Consider the following 20,377-nt stretch of genomic DNA (forward strand, 5'->3'; position numbering starts at 1 on the left):
AATGTCAAAAAGAATTGGAGAGGAATAAACTATGAGAATATGCTACTAAAGAAAGAAGCAGAATTCATTCATTTTTATATATATATATATATATATATATATATATATATATATATATATATATATATATATATATATATATATATATATAGAATAAAGACTCTTTATCCCTGAGGTCTTAACTCAGAATTGGAAGTGAGTCATTTCTTTAAGGTTCTGGATGCTAGTTGGGTGCACGCTGTTAAATATGCACGTTTGCAGTTAAGATACTTTAAATTTGCTATGAAGTTTTTCTATTTTGATGTATTTTGAAATTATGTGTAACTATGTAAACCTATATAATGTGTAATGAAGGTGTATGTACCTTTAAATTTAAATCAGTATGCCCATGCAATGAGGGCTAAGAAAGAGGTTTTTAAATAATCAGCAGGGAAGAACTGCACATCTTGAAAAAAAAAACAATAACAGTAAAATACATTGATGTGCCCAGTGGATGGGATTTGAATCTATACCGGTAAAGGTTTTTAAAGGGATAGTAAACCCCAAAATTTTATTTTAAGATTCAGATAGAAAGTTTTTTAAAATTGTATGTTCTAATTTACTTCTATTTTCAAATTTGCTTCATTCTCTTGTTATCCATTGCTATAGGGACAGCATTGCACTACTTAAAGCTAGCTGAACACATCTAGGTATCCAATCACACGAGACAAATGTGTGCAGGCACCAATTTGCAGCAGCTCCCACTAGTGTATGATATGTGCATATTTATTTTTAATAAGGGATACTAAGAGAACAAAGCACATTTTAAAATAGAAGTAAACTTAAAGGTGTCTTAAAATTACATGCTCTATCTGAATCATGCAAGTTTAATTTTTGACTTTCCTATCCCTTTAAAGATATATCAAAAGCAACTATTACACTTGAATAAGTGTGCTGTAGCTGTGAAGACGAACGCCTAGATTACGAGTTTTGAGAAGGCTATAGGGAAATTAATGAACGCAACAAAAGTGGCGTTTATTTAATCCCTATAGCGCCGCCATTACAAGGTTTTAAAAAAACAGGCTTGTGCGGGCGATATGGGGCTTTTACGCTCCATACTGCACCAAAATCAAGCGCTGTTTTGACGTGCTCGTGCACGCTTTCCCCATAGACATCCATGGGGTGAGCGGGTCAGAAAAAAGCCTAACAACAGCAATCACGGAAAGAATAGCTCCATAAAGCAGCCCCATTGATATCTATGGGGAAAAAGAAAATACGGTTTAAACCTAACACCGTAACATAAACCCTACCTTAACCCCCCTAACTTTAACATAATTAAAATATAGCTAAATTAAGCTTACAATTATTAACTAAATACTTACCTGTGAAATAAAACCAAAGCTAGTGTATCTAGCTTAGGTTTTATTTTTATTTTACAGGTAAGTTTTATTTATTTTAACTAGGTAGACTAGTTAGTAAATAGTTATTAACTATTTACTAACTACCTAGTAAAAATAAATACAAAATTACCTGTCAAATAAAACCTAAGCTACCTTACACTAAAACCTAACATTACAAAAAATAAAAAACCTAACCATTAAAAAAAAAAAAACTACCATTACAAAAAACAAACAAATTATCCAAAAAAATAAAGGGCCTTTTGTAGGTCATTGCCCTAAAGATAATAGCTCTTTTCCTACAAAAGAAAAACAAACACCCCCTAAAAAAATATACATTACACAAAATAACAAACAAATTATCAAAAATAGAAAAAACTATTCATATTCTATACCCATTAAAAAAACACCCCAAAATAATAAAACCTAATCTAGGGCCTCCATGTACTAAGAGGCGGGCGGACAGCTTCTTAACTCGCGAAGCTGTCCGCCCGCCTCCGCTACACACGGGCAGCGGATCTATTGATCCGCTTGCCCGTATGTATCATTACACACTCAGCGGAGTGTGTAATGCCCGCCCCTTCAGTCGCGCGACCAATCACGCGACTGAAGGGGCTGTCAATCACCGAGAGCGAGCGAGCTCTCGGTGATTTTGCTTCGCCACCTAAGAGGTGGCGTAGGGGTGTAGGAAGCAAGCGGTCTAATGACCGCTGCTTCTTACATTGCGGGAAGCAGGCTCGCATAAGCGGAACCTGCCCCGCAAAGGCTCCGGAGCAGCTTTCGCTGCTTCGTACATGGGAGCCCCTAGAATAAACTACCAATTGGCCCTTAAAAGGGCCATTTTGTAGGACATTGCCCTAAGTTAAACAGCTCTTTTACCTTTTAAAAAAAATACAAACCCCCACAAAATAAAAACCATGTAGAAATCCTAAGCTACCCATTGCCCTGATAGGGCAGTTGGATGGGTATTTAGCTCTTTTTACATACCCAAACCCTAAACTAAAAAAAAAAAAACACCCAAAAAACCTAACACTAACCCCCCGACGATACACACACAAGTTTTTTAAGTTCCGCTTGAACGATCTTCATCCCGGCGGAGAAGTACTCATCCAGGTGGCGAGAAGTCTTCATCCAGGCCGCCTCTTCAATCTTCATCCCGGCGGCGAAGTCCTCATCCACACGGCGAGAAGTCTTCATCCAGGCAGCATCTTCTATCTTGATCCTGGCGGCACGGAGCAGTTCCATCCTGAAGACATCCAGCACGGAGCATTCTCTAAATACGGTCGCCACCGTACACTGAATCTTCAATGCAAGGTACGCGATCCAAGATGGCGTCCCTTGCATTCCTATTGGCTGAAAATTTGAATCAGCCAATAGGAATTAGAGCTGCTTAAATCCTATTGGCTGATTTGAACAGCCAATAGGATTTTAGCAGCTCTAATGCTATTGAATGATGCATCTTGGATCACGTACCATGCATTGAAGATTTAGAGTATGGTGGCAACCGCATGAAGAGGATGCTCCACACCGGATGCTTCAAGGATGGACCCGATCTACGCTGCCGGAAAAAGGCCGTCTGGATGAAGACTTCTCACCACTTGGATGAGGACATCATCCAAGTGGCGATTGAAGAGGCCGTCTGGATTGAGGAGCGTTCAAGCGGGACCTTCAAAATCTGTAAGTGGATTGTCAGGGTTAGTTTTTTTTAAGGGGTTTTTATGGAGTTTTTTTTTTTTTTTAGTTTAGGGTTTGGAGCATATAAAAGAGCTAAATGCCCTTTTCAGGGCAATGGGTAGCTTAGTTTTTGTTAGAGTTAGGTTTTATATTTTGTGGGTGTTTGGTTAGGTTGTAGGTTTTACTGTTGGGGGGGCTTTGCATTTTGTTTTACCAGTTAAAGAACTGTTACAACTTAGGGCAATGCCCTACAAAAGGCTCTTTTAAGGGTCATGGTAGTTTATTGTTTATTGTTTATTGACTAGGGTTTTTTGTTTTTTATTTTGGGTGAGTTTTTTATTTTGATAGGGCTATTAGATTAGGTGTAATTCTTTTTTATTTTTGATAATTTAGTTTGTTATTTTTTGTAATTTATTCTTTTTTATTTTTTGTAATTAGTTTGTAATTTTAGGGTAGTTTTTTTGGGGATTTTTTTAATGTGGAGTTTAGTTTAATTGGTAGTTAGTTTAATTTTAGGTTTAATAATTATAGTAGTTTAAACTTATTTTTTTTTATTTGACAGATAACTTTTAATTGAAGATAGGGGAAATTGTAATTTTAATCTAAAGTTAGATTTATGGTTAGGTTTAGTGGTTACTAGTTTAATTTAGTTTATTGCGATGTGGGGGGGGGGCTTATGGTTTAGGGGTTAATAGCTCAAATTAGTTTATTTTGTTGTGGGGAGATTGCAGTTTAGGGGTTAATAGATTTATTATAGTGGCGGCGGTGTAGGGCTTTATTACTTTACTATAGTGGGGGCGATGTGGGTGGACGGCAGATTAGGGTTTAATTATATTTAATAGTGTTTGCGATGCGGGAGGGCGGCAGTTCAGGGGTTAATAAGCTTAATTATAGTGCTGACGATGTCGGGGAGCCCGCGGAATAGGGTTAATATAAAAAAAATAGTGGCGGCGATGTTGGGAGCAGCAGATTAGGGGTTAATACATTTTATATAGTGTTTGCGATGCGGAGGGCCTCGGTTTAGGGGTTAATAGGTAGTTTATGGGTTTACTTGTAGTAGTGTACTTTGTAGCAGTTTAGTTATGAGTTTTATGTTACATATATGTAGCGTAAAACTCATAACTACTGACTTTAGATGGCGTTACGGATCTTGTTGTTTTAGACTGTAAACACCGCTTTTTTATCCAGAACCCAAAACTCGTAATACCAGTGCTATAGGAATCCCATTAAAAAAACGTCATTTTTACGAGTGCGATACGGACGTTGCGTTACAGGCTGAAAGGCTTGCAGTACAGCTATACCGACAAGACTTGTAATGGCTGTGGTGCTGTTTTAACACTGAAAATACCATATTTTTAGCGTTAAAAGACGAACGCACAAACTTCTAATCTAGATGTAAGGGTTTTTCTCAGACAGTTTGGCAGCACTGGTGTGGGGCTCCATGACAAACAATACAGAGGAGTCAGAAAGTAGGGTTTAAAAGGGACAGATTACTCAAAAATTCTCACCATTAATTTGTTCCCAATGATCCACTTTGCCTGCTGGAGTATATTAAATTGTTGACAAGTATTTCCATTACACTTATATTGGCATTTGAAATAGTTATTTAGCCTGTGGTATCCCCACCCATCCTGAAAGTTTTTGGCCATGAGGCCAAGCTGTGTGAACACAGCCAGCCAGAAGACATTACAATCCCAGTGGGGTGTAGAAAGGATAAGGTAATAAAATGTAAATTTTCCATTGTTCTGTCCACGTATTGGTTTATGGATAGATATAAGATAAAGAAGCATGTATATGTGCACAATGTGATAATGACATCAGATTATATCTACTAGCTCAACCATTTTTAAATCAGCTAATTCATATACACAAATAAACCTTAAAAAAGCAAATCTCATACCATGTTATACTCTGCAGCTGATAAAAAAAAGTAATTGGAAACACGTTAAGGAAAAAACTATTTTATAGTATACAGTCCCTTTAATTTTCTAAAAGTGCCCAGAATGCCCTTAAACTAGAGAGTGTTGTAGGTTTTTATTTTTAAAAAATGCAGCATTTTAAAAAAAATAAAAAACAACTGCACTGGACAGTTTTGGGGCTTTAAAGTTGGAGGATGTGGGGTGTTAGAGAAAAAAGGCACTCAAAAGTGTCTTTACATTGTGGTCTATGGAACTGTGTGTTCCAGTAAATATATATGTATATGCTTTTATTAAGCATATACATTTATATTTAATATTGCTGCAATCGCTGCACTACTTACCCCCTTTACTTTGCTTAGGTTCTGATGCAGCACAAGGTTCCTAAGAAAAATTTAGCGCTCCCCTTGTAATCTGCCCGTTAATCAGTTTGGGGTTATATTATAGGCAGGTATGTAGTAAGCACTCTCATTAAGCAGACAGCTACCAGGGAGGTAAAGCTGGAGAAATGCTGCTTTCAGTTATCAGAGAGTAACTGGTAATAGAGACAAATGTTTGTTAAAGTGATAGTAAATCCTAGCATTTGTGAAACGTTAGGAATTTACCAGTGCAACAAATAAAGGGGACTTTCAGTCATGAAGTATAAAATACTTCATGTTGAAAGTTAGTTTATTTGGCTGCAGTGTTTGTCGTGGCCGCCAGCAGCAGAACGCTATTTTCTGAATGAGGTGATGTTGCCACCTCTTAGCCCAATAGCTGTGCACCCCTGCTGGCATTATGTCAAATAGCTAGCCTTCTATTAGACAGGACTGTTTAGTAAGCCTTCTACAAGGAGTAGGTTTTGTTTTATGTTTATGTTTTCCTTACTATGATTAAAGGTGCGGGGGCACTTTATCATTTTTGTGAATAATCCACTGTAATTTTATATAAACTTGCCTGCCATCCTGACTGTTTTGAAATGTTTCCTGGCAGCTGTTGTGTCACAATATTTATACCTGTATGTGTATATATTGTATATGTATATATATATATATATAAAATCATTAAAATTATGGGGGGAGATAAAAAAAACTGAAATTAAAATCCTCCATGTCTCAAAATTAAATCATGTAAATATTTGCATAGGATGTGCTAATTTCCTATGCAAATTTTACATTGATTTATATATATATACTATATATATATATATAATTTTATTATTTTTTGTTATTTTTTTTTAAAATTAATGACATATAAAGTGTATTTATAGTATATATATATATATATAATATATATTTTAAAAATAAAAAGAACATTTTCTTCTATGTGAAGAACATAGTTTAGCGCTGTAGGTCTAATGTGGTGTCGGGTTAGCTTGCAAATGATAAGTGCTGGTTGTTTCTTTTAAGCGTAGTAGAGTGTAGTTACCGCAGTCGCAATATCCGAAGTTCCGGAGCTTAGTTCGAACCTGCACACATTAAAAGATTTCCTCCAGCTGGTGTTTGCGCATGAGTGAAAGCTCTAAATAGTACACCCATAATTTGGCCCTATATGATAGATAGATAGATAGATAATTTTTGCATTTGCACATACATATTACAGGTTAACTGATCATGTTGCAATATACCAGATAAACCAGGCCACAATGGATTTTCAACAGTTCAATGCTATAATAGAAGTTGCAGAAACCATGTGAAAATATGCTTGACTTGGGCTTTATTATAGATTGTAAGGCAAACTGCTGGGTTCTCTGAATAAACTGAAGTTTTAGCAAGAACATAGGTATTTAATTTAATTACTGTCTCTTCCTAAACAGGATCATTTGGGAGGCCATGGTATATCATAGAATTTCCTTAAAGGGTCAGTCTACACCTTAGTAATTTTAAAGTCTTACTTTAGATTAAGCTGCAAATATCATCCTGCACCCTTTCTAAATCATGCAGCAGTAACAGTAAAAAAATGTTTTAAAATGACTATTGTTTCTGTTTGAAATGGCTGCCAATCTGCCCACTGATGACATCCCGATCTGGACTGCATATAAGCACTCTACTGAATACTGTAGACAGTTCTGTTGAATCCAACTAGTCTATTGTAAATAGTGAAGCCTTTAATACAGCCCAGATCGTGATGTCATTAGTGGGCAGAGCTTGGCAACAATTTCAAAGTGAACAGAAACAATAGTGCTTTTAAAATATTTTCTTTCTTTTTTTTAATACATTTTTTTTTTATTCTTTAAGGATTAAAGTTAGCCACAACACTTATCACAAGACCCGACCAAAGGGTTACAGAGTTCGTCGGTGTCAAGTGCAATATATTATTATAACATTTTAAGGTTTTACAAGTGAGTAGATATCACTTACAATAAAAAAAAAAAAAAAAAAAGGAGAACAAAAGGTATGAAAAAAAAACCAAGAAGAGACAACCTTACTGTCAGATTCCCCCTCAGGATACTATATTAGAAATTCCTGGATCTCTGAGTTTCCGAGGTCTATCCCTCAGGGCCCCGTAGAGCAGGCTATCGTGAGTGTGAATATTAAGGTTAAGTGGGCAAATTACACAATCCAGTGGGAAGTGTGAGGGCTTTCCTAGTTTAGGATCAGAGTTCGGGGATACCATCAGAGCTGGTTGTTGAGGGGATTCTAGGTGCGGGGTAGGGACCAGAGCAATGCAACACCCAGGTAGGGGGTAAAAGGCAGAGGTGGGGTAGCAGGCAGCTACCTATATTTCCTGAGACAGGCAGAGCGCCCGAGGTGATCATTATAAAAAAATGTTTTTTTAATGTTACTGCTTCATGATATAGAAAGGGTTCAAGAGGCTATTTGCATCTTAAACTAAAGTAAGATGACTAAGGTGTAGACTTTCCCTTTAAAACTAACTTTCTTTGACTTATTGAAGTTCCATTTAAAAGGACAACTTTATTCAAAATTATTGTCATTCATATCATCAAACACAATTTAAACATAAGTGTTAGCAGGAAGTACCAGTCAGGTTTATGTTAAGAAGTTCCTATCAACCACTAAGCATTAGTAGGAATTTGAAGTACCAGTTAGCCAATGCACATTAGTAGAAAGTACATAGCTAATACATTTCAGTTTACCTTTAAACATCTTTTACTACAATTTTTTTAGTTAAAAACAAAAATCAGCCTGTTTAAATATTGTTTTTTTTTCATATAAATAAATTAAAATATTGGCCCACAATGTCTGTTGAAGTATATTACTTAATCAGCTAAATATTTAATATAAAATGTTACAATAGTGTATAAACATTTTATAGAAAATAGAATCATGTTTTGATAAATGTAACAATGTTGTCTACTTACAGTTAACTATATATAGTTAAAGAAAAAAAAATAGATAATCTAATAAAGATCAGAGAAATGAAACTTTAAACTACTGACAAATCTGCTTTTTTCTGCTTGACGACCTGTAACATTTTCATGTAATGCTCTTTGCATGGCAGAACAGTTACTTGTAATAGAATTCCCTCACAGTGGAGGTTAATTACTTTTTAGCTTCAGCAAAATAAATTTCCTGTCAAGTCCATTGACAGGAAAATGCCATTGTCACAACAACCCACCTGCAGTTAATATACAAGTGAGCATGTACATAAAAAGTATCCTAAGGAAGATATAATAAGTACTGGTCACTATATTCTGAATTATGTTTTTTGTGATAAAGTATTCATTTCTTAGTGACAAATATGTAATAATGTTGAGTACAATATACAATATTTATTGCAATATTTATTACTGCTTTAATTAAAAAAAATAGACTAACAGGACCATTACGAGCTTGAACAAAATTAATATAAGATTTATATTTAAAAAAAATATTATAACCAAACAAGCAATTTTAGGTCAGAAATTAGAACTTTATAGTAATTTCAGATAGATAAAATATTTCTGAAAGGAATAATAATGTTGTTTTTTGTTTTTTATTATATGGTAATATTCATAAATTATATTTTCTATTTAATATTTTCTCTCTATTTTCTGTAGTATTCTGGTAAAATACCTTACTGCTGTGATATGGACTAATCTCTATACAATCCTATATAATGTAGCAATTCTGACCCCAAGCATTTTAGTATTTGCACCTATATTATACAGATACCATTGTTATAATTCTTCAGCCTAACCATCTTTTTTAATGCCCCATCACGGTTAACTGTCTCAAACATACAGTCCAAACACCCCGCACTTACATTAACCCTAACCATGAGATCACTCACTGCAAATAATTCTAGTCACTTACCTACCCCTACCATTGTATCCTAAACACAATCTACCCACTTCAAATCCCCTCTTAACTCTAAAATGCACTATACATGATCCCCCACAATTTGCAGCTCCCCACAAAATCTAACCCCAGTACATAAACTCTGCCCTACATGATACCCTTCCCTGTGACATGCCCCAACAAGTGACCTCCAAAACTGTAGAAGAATATGTAAAAAAAAAAAAAAAATTAAAAAAAAAAAAATTGACAACTTAAATCCTTCCTTTAAAGGGTCATGAAAACTCAAATTTTTATTTCATGATTAAGATAGAGCATACATGCAGAGACTAAGCTCATGTCACTTTCATGCCAGGAAGTTCATGTTGAGGGGGTGGAGTCACACTTGGCGTTTCTGTGAGGTGCTCACTACAGGGAAGAGCACAGTTTGAAACAAGCCTCCATCGTCCTTGGACAGAATCTTTCTTAGTCTGCCCAGACACAGACTCAAGAGATTGAGCTGGCCGCTGAACCCCCGCTACATGGCCGAATTAGGCCCAGTCGCAAGGGCCAATTGGCCATGGGAAGGAGGAGGCCCTCAGACCCGGCCTCACAGAAACCACCAACGCCAGTTTGTGGCGTGTTCCCCAGGATCACTGGTTGAGAGGTGAAGTGGAGAGGAGTGAGTAATGCTGCGACTCCCTCACCAAACGTTCTCCAGCATTGGAGCAATTGCAAGACCGGCGAAGTTGAGGTCCAGACCCCCTGTCAGAGAAAGGGGTTTCATCTGATCCGTGCATTGGAGCAGATATCCGGTTGAGCCCTCTACAGCTCAGAAACCCGTGGCAAACTAGCCTGGAATACAGAAGTTTAATTGAGCTGCACTAAGCATTAGTGTCTAAGCCTGCAAGATAAGTACTTTTCCTTTCTCCTCCTTATTTGCACAAGAAGTTTATGTGTGCTGCTTTCAGAAGGAAGTATATTCCAAACTTTATTGGTGTCAGGTTGTTATTTCTCCACTGGCCATGTTTGGAACAAGGTTTTTGTTACACAGATTGACACTGCTATATAATATTAAAGTTTTTACCATGAGGAGGATTTATACTGTGCAGCCTTTCAGAGGACATTGCAATATGCTATTGCGTGGATAACAGCTTAAAGGGACAGTCTACACCAGAATTTTTATTTTTTTAAAAAGATAGATAATCCCTTTATTACCCATGCCCCAGTTTTGCAGCACCACCCCAGTTATATTATTATATGTTTTACCTCTGTGGTTAGTGAAAAGAAGAAAAGGTGGAGTCCCTCAGGGTGTAATAAAACTTTGGTTTTTTTAAGGCAAAGTTAAAATAACAGCCAAGTAGGGTCCAAGGCCATGCAAAACAAGATTTGAAGAGCATAGCTCCAAACGGCTTAAATGTTTCAGCGCTGGGGCCGTAATCATAGCCTAAAGGTGCTACACTTGACATAGTGTATAAAAAGGTGTGTTGTGTACCTGATTGGATAAAAAACAATTTGAAAGAGACGCCCTCCAAAGCATACAGATCTTATCAAATGTAACCTCTTATATTGGCAATATAAGATAGATAAGATAAATGCAGACAAAAATACACACATTATCAATCCTATGCATGGGCAGAATGGAAATAGAACAAAAAGTACAAATTCCCCACATTTGAGGTGGATATAACTGATAAAGATTTTGTCAATCCTGGAAAAATGTTTTATCCAAATGTTCCTCCCAACTTATGGTATTTCTTATTAAGTACAGAATACAACATCTGAATGATATCAATTCTGAAATAGATGTATTACAGTTAGAACTGAATAAACGCATCTCAGATCCAGATTTTGCTAAATTTGATAGTATCTTACAAGGTTCCCTAGCCGAGGCAAATGACTTATTATGGAAAACAAACATTTATAATTTATTAGAGACAAAACAGATTATTTGAAAAATTCAGTGTACATTTGGAATAGGAAGCAGCGTAATGATTATAGACGTAGTCTGCCGACACGCCAAAAAAACAGAAGGGGGTAATCGTAGACATAGGAATAGAGAATCAAAGTCAGTCACCTTCTCAGACAGTGAACTGATTGGTCATCAGATGAGAAACAATCAGCTACTGGGATAATGCAGGTACAGCAGCTCTGACTATTGTCACTGCTAACCAACAGCAAGGTATCCTAAAAAATACGCAGATACCCCTAACACTACTCACACTGCTTTTAATCAAGGGGCCAGATCAAAGGCAAAACCCGGCCAATTGGAATAGTAATAGTAATTCTAAATACATCCCAAGTAATGTTCATCACAGCTCAGTTGGAGCCATTGGAAGTAGTTCAAATATCTGAACAAAACCTTACTGGACCAGGTTTTTCCATTGGGTCAAGACCCGCAGGGAGTGGGAGGTCTGACACTAGGCACTCAGGGTACCCAAGAGAGATACAAATTGAGGGGCAATCGAGTACAGAGAAAAATACAAGTGAATAATGTAATAAAATCTATCATCCACTATTCTAACATGTAACCAACTGGAACTGTTAGGATTAGGTTTGGGCTTTGCTCCAACTAAACATTTTGACATATTCCAAACTATGATTGATATTAACCGCTTCATTAGAAATGTGACTCTTAAGAAACATTTTTCTACTAATACTTGCTACAACCTATAGAATGTGCTGAGTACCCCCACTGCTCATTTGCCGGAATTTCAGACTTTTGAGGGAAGTATGTGATGTTATTTCCTTACAAGGCTTGGCCTCAGAAGCTGAGGCAGCCACTGGTCAGGTTAAAGTGGAGTATCTTTTCAGGATATCCACATTTTATCCTATACATAGTAGGGGGATCAGTGATAGAAACTTTCTATTCTCAGGTTGAAGCTGACCTACAGGCTTTGAGAGATAGTTCTGAACCAGTTAAAAACAACTTGTCTAAGAGATAAAGAAAATGCTTTGAAGACTCTCCAACAAGACAATAATATAGTCATACACCCTGCAGATAAAGGTGGGACCATTATCGTGATGAATCGGGTGGACTATGTGTCTGAAACCTACTTCAGCTTAGTAACACACGTGATTATCAGGTGTTGGATAACAATCCCATGGTTGAAATACTAGGCAAAACTAACACATTTTGGATGATGGTTTGGAACATGGGTTTTTAGATGAATGAACAGCTTTATATTTGGATGTAAAATTTCCCAAAATACCCATGTTCCACCATTTCCCCAAAGTTCACAAGTCCGTAATTAATGTTAAGGGTCGCCCTATAGTGAGTGTTGTTGACTTATTTTTAGGAGCAGCCCTCTTAATGGCTTGATGCCATTCTTCAGCCTCTAGTGACCGCTCTACCTTCATACATTAAAGAGTATAGTCTTTACCAAGGTACAAATCATGAAAAGTCTTACTAGAGTGAGAGACTCAATGCTTTCCATTTCATGGCAAGAACACAGATCAAATTAATTAATAATGCTTATTTAACCCCCCCCACGAGATGTCCAGCTTGTCACAGAGCAAGACACTTTATTGTACCAGAAGTCATAAAAGAAAGGGCAGATATTATAACATGTATCTGGTATTGCCCAAAAGTAAACAGATTTTGGCATAAAGTGGCGTTCTGGATATCAAGAATTATAAACAAAAAGTCAGATTTAATTTACATGATATTCTTCTCACAAAAGAATTTAATCCCAGATTTCTAAATGCTAAATTAATTAACAATACTATTTCTGTGTGGACACTCAATTATATTGGTGACTTGGAAAGAAAAGACAGAGCCTAGTCTTAACAAATGTATTTAGTTAAGACTCCAGATGATAATAAAACAGATGAATCTAATTGCTAATGCACATTAATATATAGCCAAGTACTTTGCCAAATGGTACCCCTTTATTAATTCAGAACCAAGCAATATCCAAAAACAATTATTATATCCATTTAAATATACAGCATATATACTCAAGGCAATGTTACAAGGATATTTTAGAATTCTTTGGGATACATAGTGAATCCCATATTAAGGAAAGGAAGGAAAAGGAAACAACTCCGCCCCACTCGCCAACCACTGTTCTACTTTATTATACATATATTATAAATACACATCGATTTATTCATTTTCTTTTGTTTTGTTAAAAGGTGAACTTTCACCTGTTTTATTATGTTTGAATGTTGTTATGTTTCGCCTTGCAGGGCGATGATTTTTGTATCATGCTCACATCGTTGGTTTCTAAATAAATAATTTCAAAAAAAAAAAAAGATAGAGCATACATTTTTAAACAATTTACCAGTGAACATTGTAGTTTGGTTTATTTGTTATGGAGGTGAGCTATGGTGGCAGAGGGTTAATGTAATGCACAATCCACAGTTTAACAAAAGTAGTGCATTACCTATACAAAATACATAAATAACAGATATAATAACTGAAAGGATGGGAGAACTTCCAGGCGGCCCATGACAGATCATGACATTGTGTGCTGGCGATAGTTTCTGCTAACTATCTTTGGATATAGTTTTCATCCATTTCACAGCTATCTACACAGGTTTGGCCTCTTAAAGTCATGCAAAAGAGTAAGATACCTTTTATGTTTTCATTGTTATAGTGCCAGTGTTCCAGAGCACTACTGAGAAACTAGCAGTTTCACAATCATTGAGTAAGCGCAGTGTTATCTCATATGTCACTGCAAGAATATTTTAAAGCTCATTTCATTGTGCCTATGAAAATGGATGTTTAGCTACTACTGAATTTCAAACAAGAAACCTTGGAACGTTATAAGCAGCACTTTCTTGCCTCAATCCCACATCTCAAAACATGTGCAACCCTGGAACCCTCTACTGACCTGCAGTTGGGGCAATGAAGGGACAATTACTGGGGCCCATATGCTAATGGAGGAATGTGATTCCACTACATTAAGTGTGCTGCAGCAGACCAGCAGAAATGGCGATGAGAATAGGAGGGAGGGTGAGACCTAATACAAATGCATACAGAAAGAGAAGCTCTTTACTAGGAACAAACAACAGCTCAGTAGCTTGGTCTATGGTGAGTTACCACCTCGAGCAGCCTATTTTAGACCATGGGGCTGAATTATCAAGCTCCGAATGGAGCTTGATGCCCCTGTTTCCGCGTGAGCCTTCGGGCTCGCCAGAAACAGAAGTTAAGAAGACCAATGCTCCATAACTTGTCCCCCTGCTCTGAGGCAGCGGACATAAATCAACCCGATCGAATACGATCGGGTTGATTTACACCCCTGCTAGAATTCAATTGGCCACAAAACTGCAAGGGGCGGCATTGCAGAAACAGTTCACAAGAACTGCTGGTGCAATGATAAATGCCGACAGTGTATGCTGTCAGCAGTTATCAATGTGCGGCAGACATGATACGTTACATCATATAATTTCCGCTCGCACTATGATAAATTGGCCCCCAAATGTGCTTTTCACAGAGGAAACTTTCCTGTATATCAGTCTGATCCAAAATATACCTAACTCCGTACTCACGTGCAAACCTGATCGCATATTCTCATGTGTGCTAACCTGACATGAAAATATGAATATTTCACATTCCACTGCTCACACACACAAGAATATGTTCATATGTTCTATTTATTCCAACAACATTTTAAATTAGGGGGGGATAAAAGGTGAGTTTAAAATCCTCCACTATGCACAAAATATAGAAAAAAACATAATTTATGCTTACCTGATAAATTTATTTCTCTTGTAGTGTATCCAGTCCACGGATCATCCATTACTTATGGGATATTAACTCCTCCCCAACAGGAAGTGCAAGAGGATTCACCCAGCAGAGCTGCTATATAGCTCCTCCCCTAACTGCCATTACCAGTCATTCGACCGAAAACATGCAGAGAAAGGAAAACCATAGGGTACAGTGGTGACTGTAGTTTAATGGAAAAATTACCTGCCTTAAAGTGACAGGGCGGGCCGTGGACTGGATACACTACAAGAGAAATAAATTTATCAGGTAAGCATAAATTATGTTTTCTCTTGTTAAGTGTATCCAGTCCACGGATCATCCATTACTTATGGGATACCAATACCAAAGCTAAAGTACACGGATGACGGGAGGGACAGGCAGGCTCTTTATACCTTAGTTGCCTGTAGATAAAATTTCAGGGCACGGACTACATCTAGATTGTGTAGCAGACGTTCCTTTTTCGAAGAAGGATTAGGACACAAAGATGTAACCACAATCTCTTGATTGATATTCCTGTTAGTGACCACCTTAGGTAGGAAACCCAGGTTTAGTACGCAGAACTACCTTGTCTGAATGAAAAATCAGATAAGGAGAATCACAATGTAAGGCAGATAACTCAGAGACTCTTCGAGCCGAGGAAATCGCCATTAAAACAGAACTTTCCAAGATAACAACTTGATATCAATGGAATGAAGGGGTTCAAACGGAACCCCCTGTAAAACATTAAGAACTAAGTTCAAACTCCATGGTGGAGCAACAGTTTTAAACACAGGCTTGATCCTAGCTAAAGCCTGACAAAAAGCTTGAACGTCCGGAACTTCTGACAGACGTTTGTGTAAAAGAATGGACAGAGCTGAAATCTGTCCCTTTAAGGAACTAGCGGATAAACCCTTTTCTAAACCTTCTTGTAGAAAAGACAATATCCTCGGAATCCTAACCTTACTCCATGAGTAACTCTTGGATTCGCACCAATATAAGTATTTGCGCCATATCTTATGGTAAATCTTTCTGGTAACAGGCTTCCTAGCCTGTATTAAGGTATCAATAACTGACTCAGAAAAACCACGTTTTGATAAAATCAAGCGTTCAATTTCCAAGCAGTCAGCTTCAGAGAAATTAGATTTTGATGTTTGAAGGGACCCCTGGATCAGAAGGTCCTGTTTCAGAGGTAGCGACCAAGGTGGACAGGATGACATGTCCACTAGATCTGCATACCAAGTCCTGCGTGGCCATGCAGGCGTTATTAGAATCACTGATGCTCTCTCCTGTTTGATTCTGGCAATCAATCGAGGAAGCATCAGGAAGGGTGGAAACACATAAGCCATCCCGAAGGTCCAAGGTGCTGTCAAAGCATCTATCAGAACCGCTCCCGGATCCCTGGATCTGGACCCGTAACGAGGAAGCTTGGCGTTCTGTCGAGACGCCATGAGATCTATCTCTGGTTTGCCCCAAACGTTGAAGTATTTGGGCAAAGACCTCCGGATGAAGTTCCCACTCCCCCGGATGAAAAGTCTGACAGAGTTAAGAAATCCGCCTCCCAGTTCTCCACTCCCGGGATGTGGATTGCTGACAGGTGGCAAGAGTGAGACTCTGCCCAGCGAATTATCTTTGATACTTCCATCATTGCTAGGGAGCTTCTTGTCCCTCCCTGATGGTTGATGTAAGCTACAGTCGTGATGTTGTCCGACTGAAACCTGATGAACCCCCGAGTTGTTAACTGGGGCCAAGCCAGAAGGGCATTGAGAACTGCTCTCAATTCCAGAATGTTTATTTGGTAGGAGACTCTCCTCCTGATTCCATAGTCCCTGAGCCTTCAGAGAATTCCAGACAGCGCCCCAACCCTAGTAGGCTGGCGTCTGTTGTTACAATTGTCCAGTCCGGCCTGCTGAATGGCATCCCCCTGGACAGATGTGGCCGAGAAAGCCACCATAGAAGAGAATTTCTGGTCTCTTGATCAGATTCAGAGTAGGGGACAAGTCTGAGTAATCCCCATTCCACTGACTTAGCATGCACAATTGCAGCGGTCTGAGATGTAGACGTGCAAAGGGTACTATGTCCATTGCTGCTACCATTAAGCCGATCACCTCCATGCATTGAGCTACTGACGGGTGTTGAATGGAATGAAGGACACGGCATGCATTTTGAAGCTTTGTTAACCTGTCTTCTGTCAGGTAAATCTTCATTTCTACAGAATCTATAAGAGTCCCCAAGAAGGGAACTCTTGTGAGTGGAAAGAGAGAACTCTTCTTTTCGTTCACCTTCCATCCATGCGACCTTAGAAATGCCAGTACTAACTCTGTATGAGACTTGGCAGTTTGAAAGCTTGAAGCTTGTATCAGAATGTCGTCTAGGTACGGAGCTACCGCAATTCCTCGCGGTCTTAGTACCAGCCAGAAGAGCACACAGAACCTTTGTGAAGATTCTCGGAGCCGTAGCCAATCCGAATGGAAGAGCTACAAACTGGTAATGCCTGTCTAGAAAGGCAAACCTTAGATACCGGTAATGATCTTTGTGAATCGGTATGTGAAGGTAAGCATCCTTTAAATCCACTGTGGTCATGTACTGACCCTTTTGGATCATGAGTAAAATTGTCCGAATAGTTTCCATTTTGAACGATGGAACTCTTAGGAATTTGTTTAGGATCTTTAAATCCAAGATTGGCCTGAAAGTTCCCTCTTTTTTGGGAACCACAAACAGATTTGTGTAAAACCCTTGTCCTTGTTCCGACCGCGGAACCGGATGGATCACTCCCATTAATAAAAGATCTTGTACGCAGCGTAGAAACGCCTCTTTCTTTATTTGGTTTGTTAACAACCTTGACAGATGAAATCTCCCTCTTGGGGGAGAGAATTTGAAGTCTAGAAGGTATCCCTGAGATATGATCTCTAACGCCAGGGATCCTGGACATCTCTTGCCCAAGCCTGGGCGAAGAGAGAAAGTCTGCCCCCCACTAGATCCGTTCCCGGATCGGGGGCCCTCGATTCATGCTGTCTTAGGGGCAGCAGCAGGTTTCCTGGCCTGCTTGCCCTTGTTCCAGGACTGGTTAGGTCTCCAGCCCTTGTCTGTAGCGAGCAACAGCTCCTTCCTGTTTTGGTGCAGAGGAAGTTGATGCTGCTCCTGCTTTGAAATTACGAAAGGAACGAAAATTAGACTGTCTAGCCTTAGGTTTGGCTCTGTCTTGAGGCAGGGCATGGCCTTTACCTCCTGTAATGTCAGCGATAATTTCTTTCAACCCGGGCCCGAATAAGGTCTGCCCTTTGAAAGGTATATTAAGCAATTTAGATTTAGAAGTAACGTCAGCTGACCAGGATTTTAGCCACAGTGCTCTGCGTGCCTGAATGGCGAATCCGGAATTCTTAGCCGTAAGTTTAGTTAAATGTACTACGGCATCTGAAATAAATGAGTTAGCTAATCTAAGGCTTTAAGCTTGTGTGTAATCTCATCTAATGGAGCTGATTCAAGTGTCTCTTCCAGAGACTCAAACCAAAATGCTGCTGCAGCCGTGACAGGCGCAATGCATGCAAAAGGTTGCAATATAAAACCTTGTTGAACAAACATTTTCTTAAGGTAACCCTCTAACTTTTTATCCATTGGATCTGAAAAGGCACAGCTATCCTCCACCGGGATAGTGGTACGCTTAGCTAAAGTAGAAACTGCTCCCTCCACCTTAGGGACCGTTTGCCATAAGTCCCGTGTGGTGGCGTCTATTGGAAACATCTTTCTAAATATCGGAGGGGGTGAGAACAGCACACCGGGTCTATCCCACTCCTTAGTAACAATTTCAGTAAGTCTCTTAGGTATAGGAAAAACGTCAGTACTCGCCGGGGTACCGCAAAATATTTATCCAACCTACACATTTTCTCTGGTATTGCAACTGTGTTACTATCATTCAGAGCCGCTAACACCTCCCCTAGTAATACACGGAGGTTTTCCAGCTTAAATTTAAAATTTGAAATATCTGAATCCAGTTTGTTTGGATCAGAACCGTCACCCGCAGAATGAAGCTCTCCGTCCTCATGTTCTGCAAATTGTGACGCAGTGTCTGACATGGCCCTAATATTATCAGCGCACTCTGTTCTCACCCCACAGTGATCACGCTTACCTCTTAGTTCTGGTAATTTAGCCAAAACTTCAGTCATAACAGTAGCCATATCCCTGTAATGTGATTTGTAATGGCCGCCCAGATGTACTCGGCGCTACAATATCACGCACCTCCCGAGCGGGAGATGCAGGGTACTGACACGTGAGGCGAGTTAGTCGGCATAACTCTCCCCTCGTTGTTTGGTGAAATATGTTCAATTTGTACAGATTGACTTTTATTTAAAGTAGCATCAATACAGTTTAGTACATAAATTTCTATTGGGCTCCACTTTGGCTTTAGCACATATAGCACAGATATCTTCCTCTGAATCAGACATGTTTAACACACTAGCAAATAAACTAGCAACTTGGAAATACTTTTCAAGTAATTTACTATAATATGAAAACGTACTGTGCCTATAAGAAGCACAGAAAAAGTTATGACAGTTGAAAATTAATAAACTGAAAAGTTATAGCATCAAATCTTTGTAAAAAACACAATTTTAGCAAAGGATTGCTCCCATTAGCAAAGGATAACTAACCCTGATAGCAGAAAAAAAAAAAAAATACAGAAATAAACGTTTTTTTTTTTTATCACAGTCAACTACAATCTCACAGCTCTGCTGTGAGTGATTACCTCCCTCAAAACTTGTTTTGAGGGACCCCTGAGTTCTGTAGAGATGAACCGGATCATGCAGGGAAGACAATAAACTTCTGACTGAATTTTTTGATGCGTAGCAAAAGCACCAAAAAAGGTCCCTCCCCCTCACACATAACAGTGAGAGAGATCAGTAAACTGTCATAAATTAAATAAAACGACTGCCAAGTGGAAAAAAAATAGTGCCCAAAACATTTTTTCACCCAGTACCTCAGAAAATAAACGATTTTACATGCCAGCAAAAAACGTTTAACATTAATAAATTGAGTGTTATTAAAAAGCCTGTTGCTAGTCCCTGCAAATTAGGCTAAAGTTTTATGCATACAGTATAATTCCAGTGAAGTGCCATTCCCCAGAATACTGAAGTGTAAAATATACATACATGACAGCCTGATACCAGTTGCTGCTACTGCATTAAGGCTGAGTTTACATTATATCGGTATGGCAGAATTTTCTCATCAATTCCATTGTCAGAAAATAATAAGCTGCTACATACCTCTTTGCAGATAATCTGCCCGCTGTCCCCTGATCTGAAGTTTACCTCTCCTCAGATGGCCGAGAAACAGCAATATGATCTTAACTACTCCGGCTAAAATCATAGAAAAACTCAGGTAGATTCTTCTTCAAATTCTACCAGAGAAGGAATAACACACTCCGGTGCTATTATAAAATAACAAACTTTTGATTGAAGGTATGAAAACTAAGTATAATCACCACAGTCCTCTCACACATCCTATCTATTCGTTGGGTGCAAGAGAATGACT

The sequence above is a fragment of the Bombina bombina genome, chromosome 5, assembly GCF_027579735.1.
Source record: "Bombina bombina isolate aBomBom1 chromosome 5, aBomBom1.pri, whole genome shotgun sequence".
NCBI classification, from domain to species: Eukaryota; Metazoa; Chordata; class Amphibia; order Anura; family Bombinatoridae; genus Bombina; species Bombina bombina.